The sequence below is a fragment of the Mauremys reevesii genome, linkage group 1 (assembly GCF_016161935.1).
Source record: "Mauremys reevesii isolate NIE-2019 linkage group 1, ASM1616193v1, whole genome shotgun sequence".
NCBI lineage: Eukaryota > Metazoa > Chordata > Testudines > Geoemydidae > Mauremys > Mauremys reevesii.
The window spans coordinates 356,622,755-356,635,996 of NC_052623.1; the positions used below are offsets into that span (position 1 = coordinate 356,622,755).

Below are 13,242 nucleotides of genomic sequence, written 5' to 3' on the forward strand. Positions count from 1 at the left end.
AAACAGTCATGTCATGGAAAAAGAAGTATAAACACAATTAACAAATTAATAACAATCATCTATAAGCTATATACCTATATAGAGAGAGGTAATGATTAGTATATATTACATTACATAATATACATATTCATATCTATCTACATAATATGTATATGCCATATTTTACGTTTATATTTACATTTACAGTTGTATGTTCTCACAAGGCCCTCAATAAAACACCAAAGAGGCTACTGACCCCCATGTATCCATGGTCCCGGGCCTAACATTCCCAGGCCCAACATAAGGGACTAAAATAATTGGATAATAAAGTCTGTCTAATAGTCGTACGAGGGAATGTGCAGACTAAAATGACAGATGGGGCATGAGTGTATGGATGGTAAAATAAGGTAACCACATAACAGTGTTTAGCCCACTAGGTTATCTTTAGTCTGTACATGATGCTTTTCGGGGACGATGAGTAAACATCCTCCCCATAAAAAGACAAAAAGCGGGGGAATGTAGTAAGTGCAGGCTCTGATAAAGGCCCAGTATGAGGCCTGAGGCCTAAACTAAAGTAATGGACAAGACTTAGCTAAAAAGGAAAGTAAGGCTGTGAGCTGAAGGCCGGCTCGGTTCACAGAAGCTGGCAAGAAAAGGGCTGATGTTGCATAAACATATATTCATCTAGCGTACTGAAGTATAAACACAGCACCAGAATACACTATACTGGAACATTCCATAGATAGTAAAAAGACAGGCCGACCCATCCCAATGACAGGGGCAAAAGGGTAAAATGATGGATAGAGTTGTTTTGATCGAGCCAACATGGACAAGGTAAGAGGCGGCACCTAAATACGTAGAGCGGTTGAACCTTGCTGCGTAGAGGGGTTGTACCTCATACGTCAGGAGTGATGTGTAACTTGTTTGTATCTGTGTATAAGAATGCATCCCTGGGGCGGTGTCTTTGGCCAGCCGAGGGGGCAGTGGAAAGTCCCGCCACTGACTGAGCTGAGTCCAATGTCAGGGAGCACATATGTACTGGCTAGCTGTATCTTAGCAGCGCCTTGGACTACGTTTGCCAGGGAGCTGGAGACTGTGCTTTTTTCGACAATAAACCTGGCCGACGTGCCTTCGTACCTTACTAGACTCTGTGGTTATTGGGGGTTCTCATCGGGTCTTCTGGGTCAGCTATCTGCGCAGAGCTGGGGCAGCTCACAGAGGAACACGCACGCAGCTGAGTGATATCAACATTGGAGAAAGCAGAGCACCACACTGGTAGCACTCTGACAACAACACACAAGATCACTTTTTGAATTCAAGGGCTATGCAGGATCTACCTGGCCCCTACCCTGAGGCCCTGTTCTTTCCATAAAGCCCTGTCCTGCTCACTCCATCCCTGCATCACTCCCTCGCCCGCTCTGCCCCACCCTCACTCACTTTCACCAGGCTGGGGAGGGGGTCGGGGATTGGGAGGGGTGTGGGCTCTGGTCTGGGCCTGAGGGATTCCCTGTGTGGGCTGAGCCTGGGGCAGTGGGTGGGGGTGCCGGAAGGGGGGAGGGGTGCGAGCTCTTGGAGGAGTTTGGGTGCAGGAGGGTCTCCAGGCTGGGGTGGGGTTGGGATGAAGGATGGTGCACAGGGTGCTGGCTCCAGGAGGGGTCTCAGCGCTGGGCGTTGGGATGTGGCCTCCCCCCGAGCGGCTCTTACATTGGGCGGCTCCCAGTCGGCTTCACAGTGAGGCACCCTGCCCCCCACACCTCTGGGGCCTCGCTGGCCACTTCTGGGAGCAGTGTGGGGCCAGGGTAGGCAGGGAGCCTGACTTAGCAGCAGCCCTGCTGCGCCACTAGAGATCGCAATCGACTGGGAGATTCTCTAGGATAGAGCAGCAAAGAATCCTGTGGCACCTTATAGACTAACAGATGTTTTGCAGCATGAGCTTTCGTGGGTGAATGAGCAGTCGATCACCATTGACCAGTTGGTGACCCCTGATCTAACCTAAACCTCCCTTGCTGCAGATTAACCCACATCCCTAACAGGGAACTGTCTCTTTAAGAGCTCTCTGGTGGGGCAGGGTGGATAGGAGTGAGTTGTGTCTGGGTCATTGTTGCTAGGCAGATTTTGCACTCCCCAGCCAGAAGCTTCTGGAATTGGGTGTGGTCGTTTAGGAGCTGCTCCAATAGGTTCCCTGGTGCTGGGATCAGACTCCATGAGGGCAGCAGTCAGGGCAGCTGCTTTGCGCCAGGCCTTGCGCTCTGTGCGGCAGGGAGAAGCTGGGCCCAGGAGCAGGAAACAGGCTGTTTGCCCAAACTCGGAAGCATTTTGCCGCAGGTCAGTGATATTGTTACAACCCTCCAACAGGGAAGCCTGGGGAATGTAAATTACAGGGGAAACTGAGAGGGAAAAGTAATTTCTTTTATTTTCATTGTGCACTTTGAATTTTTGATTTTAGCCAAACTCTTTTAATTAAATTGTCTCAACAAGTGTGAGTCACCAACTTTTATGGAAATGTGATTGTGGGGAAGAGTCCTTTCTGTTTTGCTGTTCTCAGATTTGCATTTACTTGTAACAGAGCTGGGTTTTTTAAAATCTATATACTTAATGGGGTGGTTGGTTAATCAGTTATCTGATTGGCTAACAGTGTTTTCAGCAGAGGAGGAGAATGAGTCTGCCTGGATTTCAACGGAAGATTCCTGAAAACAATTGGAAGGAAGATGTTGCTTTTGACTCAGCAGACTGTGTAGATTTAGTGATTGGAGACTTTAACTGAGACTCCAGTGAACTCAGCCTAAGCTTTAGGGATCCCAAGATCCTTTTTAGCTATCCTACCACCTAACCAGTTATTCCCCATTTTGTAGTTGTGCTGTGATGCTGGTAAACCAAGTATCAGCTGAGAACTGACAAACTCACAGCTGGAAGCCAGGCCAATTCACTTGTGTATAAGCATAAATGAAAGTGATTGTTCAGTGTCTAAGAATCTATTTGGTGTTTAAACATCCTGACAACTAATGAGATGGTGCATGCATTGTTTTCACTTCTCTGTACCCAGTTAGAAGGTAATAGCAAACATTTACATTGTATATAGTCCTGTAACTAAATCACCCATGCAATGAGAAAGAAGCCTTGTGTAATGCAAATGAAGAAATTTAATGGGAAGGTGGGAATTCTTGTGCATTGAAGGGAAGTGGTCACTGTGTGTGCTGATCAAAGACCTTAAATGCATCCTTCCCTCTGCCTTCAGAGAAGAAGCCCACATCAGCAGTGACTCTCTGAGCTTCTTTATCTGAGAAGAAACTGTAAGTATGGACACAAGGGAAAATTCTTCATCTATGGACTGGTTGGATTCTCACAGGCAGAATAACCGAATGAGAAGAAGAGTTACTCTGGGGAGCCTGAAAAGACTTTTGGGAAACTACCAGTTTCCCAAATCTCTGCTGCCTTTAGGAATTTTAGACTGTGACTAACCTGTACCTATATTTTTATCTGCTTTAACATCTCAATAACTCTCATTCCTTTCTCTTAGCTAGTGACTTTAGTTAGTTTACTGTCGAATTGACTAGCAGTGTTTTTCATGTGAGATCTGGGATGCAAATCGACCTGGGTGAGTGTGGAACTAGATACAATGTGACTATTTTCTTGATTTTTGCAGGAAGTCACCACCATTTAGCACACAGTCCCGCATGCCGGCGAGGCAAGAGAGACTGGAGTGTGTAAGGGGACCGTCTGTGACTCCATTGTCAAACTATTATAGTACTTTGGAAGTTTTACGCTTGATACTTATAATTATAGAGCATAGCACCAGCTAGGATCTCGGTCCTGCTTTTTGATGGTCTACCCTGAGGACCATGAGTCTCTCCAGACAGCATCTCATGTGCATTGGATTTTTTTCCTGAGTGAAGTACTTTGCACTTGTCTTTACCATTCTCCTTTTCTCTCTCTTTAATCAGAGTCTGCTGATGGCTGCTCTGAGAAAACCGTCTCTCTGTCCCAAGGAACCATCTGATCACCTGCAGAGTCTCAGGCTCCCCGTTCCCCAGCCACATGCAAGCAGGGCAGATGACCAGGAGAACACCCTGTGATGGGTTTGGTCACAGAGACCTCCTTGGGATTGTCACCTGATGTGCTGAAATTAGCTTTGATCCCATTTTCCCTGTCAGCCCGGGACTTCCAGAATCCTGTCTTGTTGAGCCAGAGACACTAGCCTGTTGCAACCCAGATCCAGCGTCTGGTCTATATCCCCAAAGCTGCAGACTTAAGTGAAAACAGCTCAGCAGATTATCTGTCTCCAGCCTCCAGACACGCAGTTGGCAATGGGATCCAAACCCCGGTACCGTCTTTGTTAGATCCAGCAGACATCTCAGGTGGTAAGCAAGGGGTTTCTCAAGATGGGCAGCCCTTTTGTCCTGCTCCACCCCCTTTTATAGCTTTGGCACAAGGCAGGAATCTTTTGTCTGTGCTTATCCCCATCCCCGCCTCATCAATGGAAAAGTACAAGGATTAAGATGGATTCCAGTAGCATGTGACATGGTCACGTGTCACTGTAAGACCCCAGTCTCCATTCTTCCTGGGTTGGCCCACAAATCCACAGGAAGGTTTGCAGATAAATAAACCATTTACAACCAATTGTCCTAGTGACTAGAAGCCATCAAGATTCTAAACCATCATTACTGGCCCACACTTTGCATAATTACAATAGGACCTCAGAGTTCTACTTCCTATTTCTAGCTTCACATACAAGAATGATACATGCATACAAAGAGGAGGACTGTAGTCAGTAGGATTATAACCCTTCTTAGGATACCTTACAAGAGACCTTTTTCATAAAGCATATTCCAGTTACATCATATTCACACTTAGAAGCAAATCTCCATAAAACATAAGGAGTGCAACGTCACACTCCCAATGATCAAATGCCACAGCTACCTCCACCGGCAAGAACTGCCTCTGGTGCCATGCACACTGGCCCCACATATATCCAGAGGCACTCCCCACAGGCCCTGAGGAAACTGCACAGTGCATGGTGCTGATCAGTGCTGGAGGCACCAGTGGAAGCACCAAGGTGGCACATCTCACTGCCCTTGGTAACAGCTCTTCAGGAGTGTTAGTGTGATAGTGATGATAATACTGTATTCAGGCTTGTCTACTTGTGTGAGAGAGAGTTTTGGGTCTTTTTTGCTCATTTGATTTTTGATACTTTTTACATTCTTACCACTATATGTCAGCAAAGAACAAAGACGCTGTGTGTTACGTCTGCCCACAAGCAGATGGCTGGGGGAAAAGATAGATGTAAAGTGTTGCTGGGTAGGGTGGGAGTTTAATACACGAGTGTACATTGAAGGACGGTCCTGTCTCTAACTCCTCTCCCGAGATAAGATCAAGCAGCCTGCTTGGAGGGGGATGGGGATAGGAAACACTAAAAGGCCAAAGAGATGCCTGTCCATGACCGAAGCACAACCTCACTCCTTATTCGGGGCTGTTTGGTTTTTCATTCAAAAAAGCTTTGGATTTCCCTTTGATTAACAAACATTGCTCTGTAAAGGATCCTCAGATAATGTACCTCACTGCATTTCAATACACTTCAATGATATTCTGTGCCCTACAATTATGGGGAGGCATTTTATGCTGTTCAGGTTAGAAGAAATCCTGGCGAGGGTCAATTTTGCACTTTCAAATCATTCTAATTCTGGCTGAAAAACTTTGTCAGAGAAGGGGCTTCCAGAATGCCCTAAATTGATCAGACTTGCAATTAATCCCACAGCAATCTGACCATTGAAGAGTGTCTGTCTCCCTCAATTCATCATTTTTCTTCAGATTTCCTAGGCCTTCCAATTTAAATAAAAGAAAAGATGTGTTTGCAACATACTTGTAAAAAACCTCTTTTGGTCGTGTCATTTCAGCAAGGAGTGGAGATTGCTGCTGAGCAGTTGATGAACACATCAGGGCAAAGAATGAGAAGATTAATTTCATTGAGTTATATTGGTGCAATGAAATCAAAAAATCTCAAGATGAGGCGGATCTATTTCTGCCCCATTGCCCTACAGCTCCACTATTGCAAAGTAAGTTCAAAGCTCATGTCAAGGAGCTGACTCAGTTGAATTTAAGCCCCACTCCATTAGGTTGCCTTAAAAGACGGCTTTCCAGATGGATGCTTCGTGCTCCATGTCACTGGACATTGCATTAGAGGAGAAGAGAAGAATGTCCTGGAAAAAGGAGAAATATTCAGAGACGGCTACTGACTCCATAATTATGTTTCCGCAGAGTCTCTGTTGGAGAGTTTATTATTCAAAATGCTCTCAAATGACATGCCAGAGATACATTGGTTTTTACATTTATCCTTAGCGCCGGGAGGAGCGGTGATGACGGAAATGGGGTTTTGTTTTCTACGAGGGCTCCCGATGGGGTTCCCAACTATCCAGTCACACAAACCCAAACACTGTTGTCCCACCTCTGCCCCTTCCCTGTGACCCCATACCCCACTTCACTCCTTCCCTGAAGCCCCACCCCGCTCACTCCATCCCCCCTCCCTCCGTCACTCGCTTTCCCTTACCGTCACTCACTTTCACGGGGCTGAGCTTGGGACTTGGGGTGCGGGAGCAGTTGCAGGCTCTGGGCTGCGGCCAAGGGGATTGGAGTGTAGGAGGGGACTCTGGGCTAATCCTGGAGCAGGGGTTGGGTTGCAGTGGGGATGTGGGGTACAAGCGCTGGAAGGGAGTTTGTGTGCAGGAGGGCACTCCAGACTGTGTGGGGGGGGGGTTCTGTGCAGGAGGGGGTTCTGGGCTGGAGCAGGGGTGCAGGGGGGATAACGGGTGTGGGTTCCGACTGGCCTTACCTCAAGCAGTTCCCGGTAGGTGGTGCAGTGGGTTTAAGGCAGGCTCCCTGCCTCCCCTGGCTCTGCGCCACTCCAGGAAGCATCCAGGATATCCCGGCAGCCCCTGGGGAAGGAATAGGGGGCTCTGCACGCTGCTCCCACTCTCACCGCTGACACCGCTGCTCCCATAGGTGGGGAACTGCCATAGATCTGAGTTATATATTGCCCTGGGTATGTGTCTGATCTCTTAGGATAAGCAGAATCTTCTATATGATGAAATTAGATTTTAATAATCAGTCATCATAAAGTGTTGGGGTGCTGAAATAAGGGCTGGAGACTGCATTTTTGAGCTCTTGTTAACCACTGTGATGAGACAGAAATTTGCTTTTTTACTAGCTTGGTATCTAACGTCAGAATAACCACCAGCGTGGGGTGAGTCTGCCATATCCCTCAACAGTTTGTCCTGAATCTGGTATTCTCAGCTGTGAGCCACTGAGGCCAGGTGACAAATACAAAAACCAGGGTCGCTGTCCTTCAATGACTCACCCAGATGCTCACCACGAACCATATGGTTAGTCTTCTTGATACCAAAGGAAAAACATATTCTTGAATTGAAAAATTCAAGGAAAAGACTCTTTGCTAAAATAGGTAATACAGGGAGGAACTGCACCCTGGTACCCAGGGCCTGCAGAAAGCTATCAGCCACTCCAAGGGCTGGATTCTCCTATCACTCCAGATCTTTGAAAATTACAACTGGAGAAGTACCCAGTGCTGCCGGTTCCACAGGGAGGAATTTTGCGATTTTTAAGCAAGGAGGGAGGAACAAGGAGAACCAGAAGACCCATATTATGATGCAGCAGAGTTTTTAATGCAAATGAAATTGGCAGTACACAGTTACAGAAGTAATACTACAGAGCAGAAAGAATGTATTTCCAGTGTTTCAAGAAGGGCCATGACTGATCGTAGACCTCAATGGGTGTATTTCAGACAAGATGTTCTGCTTGCATTGGTGCAGCTGCAGAGGTTGACAAACAAGTCTCCTTTACAACCATTTTAAGGTCCTTGTTTTACCCCAGTGGTTGGGAAATGAGACAAAACAAAATAAAAGCAACTTCCCCCTATATGTCGGCCTCAGAAAAGGTCAAAGTGAGCTGCTAAAGATACATATTGATGGAAAGGATAGAACATGTGGGGCCTAATTCTCTTTGACACCAAAGTCTCTTTTTCCCTTCTAAAGGGACTTAACTAACAACAAATGTAGCTGATATCTGTCTTAAGGCCCTTGTTTCCTTTACACAGTGGGGTCAGTGTAAACAGGCTGCGTCTAATTCAGATTGAGTCCACAGGTGAAAGCGAGAATCAGCATACGGGTGGGAAAGCCTTGGCAGAAAGAGTCATAAAGCGTAACATTAGAAAGGCAGCATGGCTGTCAGCCCAAGGTGCTGAGCACACACAGCTCCCACTGAGTTCAGCTGGAGCCCTGTTTGCCCAGCACTTCTGAAAGCCATGGCCAAAAGGTCAGGGGAGAATCCGTATCTGGCTGTTCATTTCCTGGTTCTTCCTTCTTCCATGGATGTTCCTGCTGGGTTTAGCATGGCCCACAGTTTCCACTGAGGTACCTATGGCAAGATACCCCAGAACCACATAATCCTCCATAACCATAGCCGCCTAGGTAACCGCAGTGTCCCCCATAACCACACAATCCCCCATAACCGTAATGGCCGCCATAACCGCCGTATCCCCCTAAACCATACAATCCTCCGTAATGGCCTCCATAGCCCCCCCAACCGAATGAGCCTCCGTAACCGGGTCCAACTACAGGTGCTCCTACAGCTCCCACTGCACTGTGTTGAGGGAAATTGCTGAGAATGGGTCCTGGTAGGGTCACAACAACCGGTGAGGGTCTGATCACCACTTCGGAGTCTTGGCACTGCCTAACGCATGGCTCGTTGCAGGTACCAGTGACCGGACAGGGCCGGGCCACTCCGCATTCTGGATAGCACAGGCTGGAGCAAGTCATCTTTCTGGGATGGAGGTAAACCTGAAACACACAACAGGGACTAGAGTCAAAAGAAGGTACAAGTGCCGGTGGAAGAAAGGCTTCAAAGCTTGCTGACTATTGCAGCGAGGTCTGCAAGGGGCACGCAAGAGAGAGGACAAGTTGCCTTAGTCTCTTTGTATGTGGCCATGTATTTGTTCCTATTTTCTCTTTCTAGGCTTCTTCTCCACTTGCACTAAACTTCCCTCCAAACTGGTCCCTTTGACCTCCTATCTAGAACATTATCTGAAAAACACCAAATAGAATAAGCATCACTCTTTCCATGATGGACACCTGCGATTCTGGGTCCATTTTAGACATTTCTCAAAGAGAACATGCCTGGGATCATGGTAATCATTTCCTTTCATTTCAGGATTTAACCTCTGCATGCAAATGAGTTGAGTCCAGGGTCAGAGTGTGGCTCATCGGGTTTCCAAAACTTGGAAGTCATCAATACTTGCTGATGAATAAACAGAAAACTTTACTTTTCTCCAAAGAAATCACTAAGGACATGCTCCTTAGCTGGGGTAAAAAGAGTTCAGGTCCACTGACTTCCATAGGGTGACACTAATTTATACCATCTGAGGAGAAGCAGTGGATTTTTCGCTCAGAAGAACATAGGAATTGCTAGATTAGAGCACACCGCTTGTCAGCTTCATCCATTTTTGTGTCTCCAATAGTGAGGAGTAACAGCTGCTTCAGAATAAAGTAGGAGCGCACTGAACTGGCCCTTTCTCTACTATCTCAGGGAAATGTATTCCTAATTCAGACCAGTGAAATATTGCTGAGTGAGTTTCTCAAGTTACTGAAAAGATTTAAATGCCCTACTTCTTTTTCCAGGTAATAGGAAATATGTTTCCCATGAATCCACCAGTGCCTGCACCTAAATAACTACACAAGATAATTATGGAAGAACACCCTGGTCCCTCATACAAAATCACATGAATAAAAGCAAGATTCAGTCTTCAATGAAAATAGCCCCTACTGTCACATCTCTAGAGTTCGTAAGCAATTGAGTGTATTGGACTTACCCAGTTCACCGAGGAGATGAAGTCCGGAGAAGTGATTAGAAGAGCCTTGAGTCGTGAGCACTTTTATACATTTCCTAGGACTGCCTGGAGGATCGGCGATGCTGTTTGTGGTGGACGTCCTAATTAGTTGCCAAACCAACTTGATTGCCGTGCTATGTCCTCCTTTGGATGGAGCTGTTTTCCTCAGGGGCTTTGATCATTGGGCCAATCTCAGCCTCAGAGGGCGTGACGTGCACGTTGTACTCTTCATCTTTCTTTCATCTTAAAATTGTATGGGCCAACTGCATTCCTCGTGTCATTTTGCTGACTTTTTTGTGGCTGCAGTGAGAATGAATGTGAAGGTGATTCTGAGCGGTATCAATAGCACAGCTGGCTCTGATGTAAGGAATCCAGTTTGGGCCTTTCAATTCATACTGGTCATGGCCAGGTGCATTGGGTCCTTCACTGTAAACCTGCTAGGAAGGAGGGAGCCATTTTTCTGCATTCTCACCATCTCCATTCTCACTGGGTCAGATCCAATTCCTTTTGAAGACAATCGGAATCGTTCCATTTTCTCCAGCATGTTTCCTGTCAGGACCTTATATCTAAAATTCACCTGTTGCCCTATGAACAATTTTAGTCCCACTAAACTTTCAAACTGGATCTTAGCGGGACCTAAGAGGAGCATGGGCCTTTGTGATGGCCGTCTGCCGGGGGTGAATCTTATCCTACAGCAAGTAACACTTAACCTAATATTGGACCTCCACTTGTGTCACCAATGTGGTCTTGTGTCAGATTTGCTCACGGGCCAAAGTAGGGGTGATAGCGAGGGAAAGGATCAATCCTCTTTTGTAGATAAGGCTTAAGTTAAGTCTTGGAATCTCTACTCCATCAGAAAACATCTCTCCATCCATGAGCAGGCAAGAATCTGAAATCTTATAAGACAATGCAGGGGACTGAGCCCCGCAAGAAGCCAAGAAGAAATGAAAATTACTCATTCTTGGTGAAGGAGGAGATTGCTGTGTGATGAGATTTGACATAAAGTCTGACTAACCATAGGGCATGTTAGGGAAAACATTCCTGCCTGAACCAGAATGTTGTTTAGAACGTAAAAGATATGCCCAAGAGTGGGTTCCATAGTCAGGGATGAGGGCAGAAGTATCCTCCTTTAATTTTAAGGCCTTGAACATCTTTGAAGTTGGAGCAACTGTGTTGATTTACACCAAGAGACAATACAATGTGTCTGCTCAAGTGTAAATACGCACCACTGTGGTAAACCTTCAAACAAAGAGAATTAAAGTCCATGGCAAGACTTTAGGTGGTTGATTGTTGTTCACTCTTACATGAGAAGATGTTTCACCACAAAGATCCTCCAAAAACACATAAAAAAAAAAAAGAAAAAATCCAGAATGAGCCTCTCTAAGAGTTACTCTCAGGTGAGTGATTTATTTGGAAGCCATGAAATGTCATGTATTAGAGGGGTAGACATATTAGACAATGCCACTGAAGAAGTGGGGGTTAATTTTTGACTCTGCCAATCGCTCCCTGTCTGACCTTCACTGAAATGTGCCATTGTAAACAGTTATAATTGCAATATGCAGGGTGGATCATCTGAAGCATCCTCTGATCTAAGCATTTCAAGCACTTCACAAACACATATTATGTTTTATAAGGCCAAAGAGGTGTATTATTATAATAGTAGTAACTTTTTAATGGGATTAAATGTTCCAATAATGAAGATGAGATTCTCTTTAAAAATGCATGTCAAGGTCTCAGCTGTCACTCCAGTGCTCAGTTCATGACTCTAAGGCTCTATAATTGGGGCTCTTTGATTTTCATTCAATGAAACTTTGCATTTCCCATTTATATATATTTTAAAGTTGAAGAGTAGATGCAGAACCAGCATAAAGGAGGACAGTTCCATCAATTTGAGATTGAAGGAAGGCACTTTACCCACCCTGGATTAGAGAAATCCTTTCTTCACCTCCACCCTCAGCTAAAAATGATGACTAAAGCTATAGCCACTGGTTAGCCTATTCCAGAGCTTAATTACCCCTAGAGTTAGTTTTAACTCCAACCTTTTTTCACCCAAGATCACTTTTTGAATTAAAGGGCAATGCAGGATCTACCTGGCCCCTACCCTGAGGCTCCGTTCTTTCCGCAAAGCCCTGTCCTGCTCACTCCATCCCTGCCTCTCTCCGTCGCACGTTCTGCCCCACCCTCACTCACTTTCACCAGGCTGTGTAGGGGGTTGGGGCTTGGGAGGGGTGCGGGCTCTGGTCTGGGCCTGAGGGATTCCCTGTGTGGGCTGAGCCTGGGGCAGAGGGTTGGGGTGCAGGAGGGGGTGAGCGGTGCGAGCTCTTGGAGGGAGTTTGGGTGCAGGAGGGGTCTCCAGGCTGGGGTGGGGGGTTGGGATGAAGGATGGTTCACAGAGTGCTGGATCCAGGAGGGGTCTCAGCGCTGGGCGTTGGGATGTGGCCTCCAGCCGAGCGGCTCTTACCTTGGGCAGCTCCCGGTCGGCATCACAGCAAGGCTAAGGCAGCCTGCCCCCCACACCTCTGGGGCCTCGCTGGCCACTTCTGGGAGCAGTGTCGGGCCAGGGTAGGCAGGGAGCCTGATTTAGCAGCAGCCCTGCTGCGCCACTAGAGATCACAATCAACTGGGAGATTCTCTAGGATCGAGCAGTGGATCACCATTGACCAGTTGATGACCCCTAATCTAACCTAAACCTCCCTTGTGGCAGATTAACCCACGTCCCTAACAGGGAACTGTCTCTTTAAGAGCTCTTTGGTGGGGCAGGGTGGATAGGAGTGAGTTGTGTCTGGGTCATTGTTGCTAGGCAGATTTCGCACTCCCCAGCCAGAAGCTTCTGGAATTGGGTGTGGTCGTTTAGGAGCTGCTCCAATAGGTTCCCTGGTGCTGGGCTCAGACTCCATGAGGGCAGCAGTCAGGGCAGCTGCTTTGCGCCAGGCCCGTAGCTCTGTGTGGCAGGGAGAAGCTGGGCCCAGGAGCAGGAAACAGGCTGTTTGCCCAAACTCGGAAGCATTTTGCCGCAGGTCAGTGATATTGTTACAACCCTGCAACAGGGAAGCCTGGGGACTGTAAATTACAGGGGAAACTGGAAGGGAAAAGTAATTTCTTTTATTTTCATTGTACATTTTGAATTTTTGATTTTAGCCAAACTCTTTTAATTACATTGTCTCAACAATGTGAGTCACCAACTTTTATGGAAATGTGATCGTGGGGAAGAGTCATTTATGTTTTGCTGTTCTCAGTTTTGCATTTACTTGTAACAGAGTTGGGTTTTTTAAAATCTATATACTTAATGGGGTGGTTGGTTAATCAGTTATCTGATTGGCTAACAGTGTTTTCAGCAGAGGAGGAGAATGAGTCTGCCTGGATTTCAACGGAAG

General features: G+C 46.6%; 2 long non-coding RNA genes across 2 annotated transcripts in view; both read left to right on the plus strand.

The window, feature by feature from the left end:
- Positions 1–3,220: 3,220 nt before the first annotated feature.
- LOC120395564 lies at positions 3,221–5,990 on the plus strand. The gene is made up of 3 exons (XR_005592697.1): positions 3,221–3,269; positions 3,921–4,337; positions 5,871–5,990. It is a non-coding gene; the product is annotated as an uncharacterized LOC120395564 (long non-coding RNA).
- Positions 5,991–7,206: 1,216 nt separating this feature from the next.
- LOC120395567 overlaps positions 7,207–13,242 on the plus strand; it is a 48,899-nt gene continuing 42,863 nt past the window's right edge. Inside the window, exons 1-2 of the long non-coding RNA XR_005592700.1 lie at positions 7,207–7,352; positions 8,737–8,857. This is a non-coding gene — a long non-coding RNA (uncharacterized LOC120395567). The remainder of the gene's footprint in view (positions 7,353–8,736; positions 8,858–13,242) is intronic.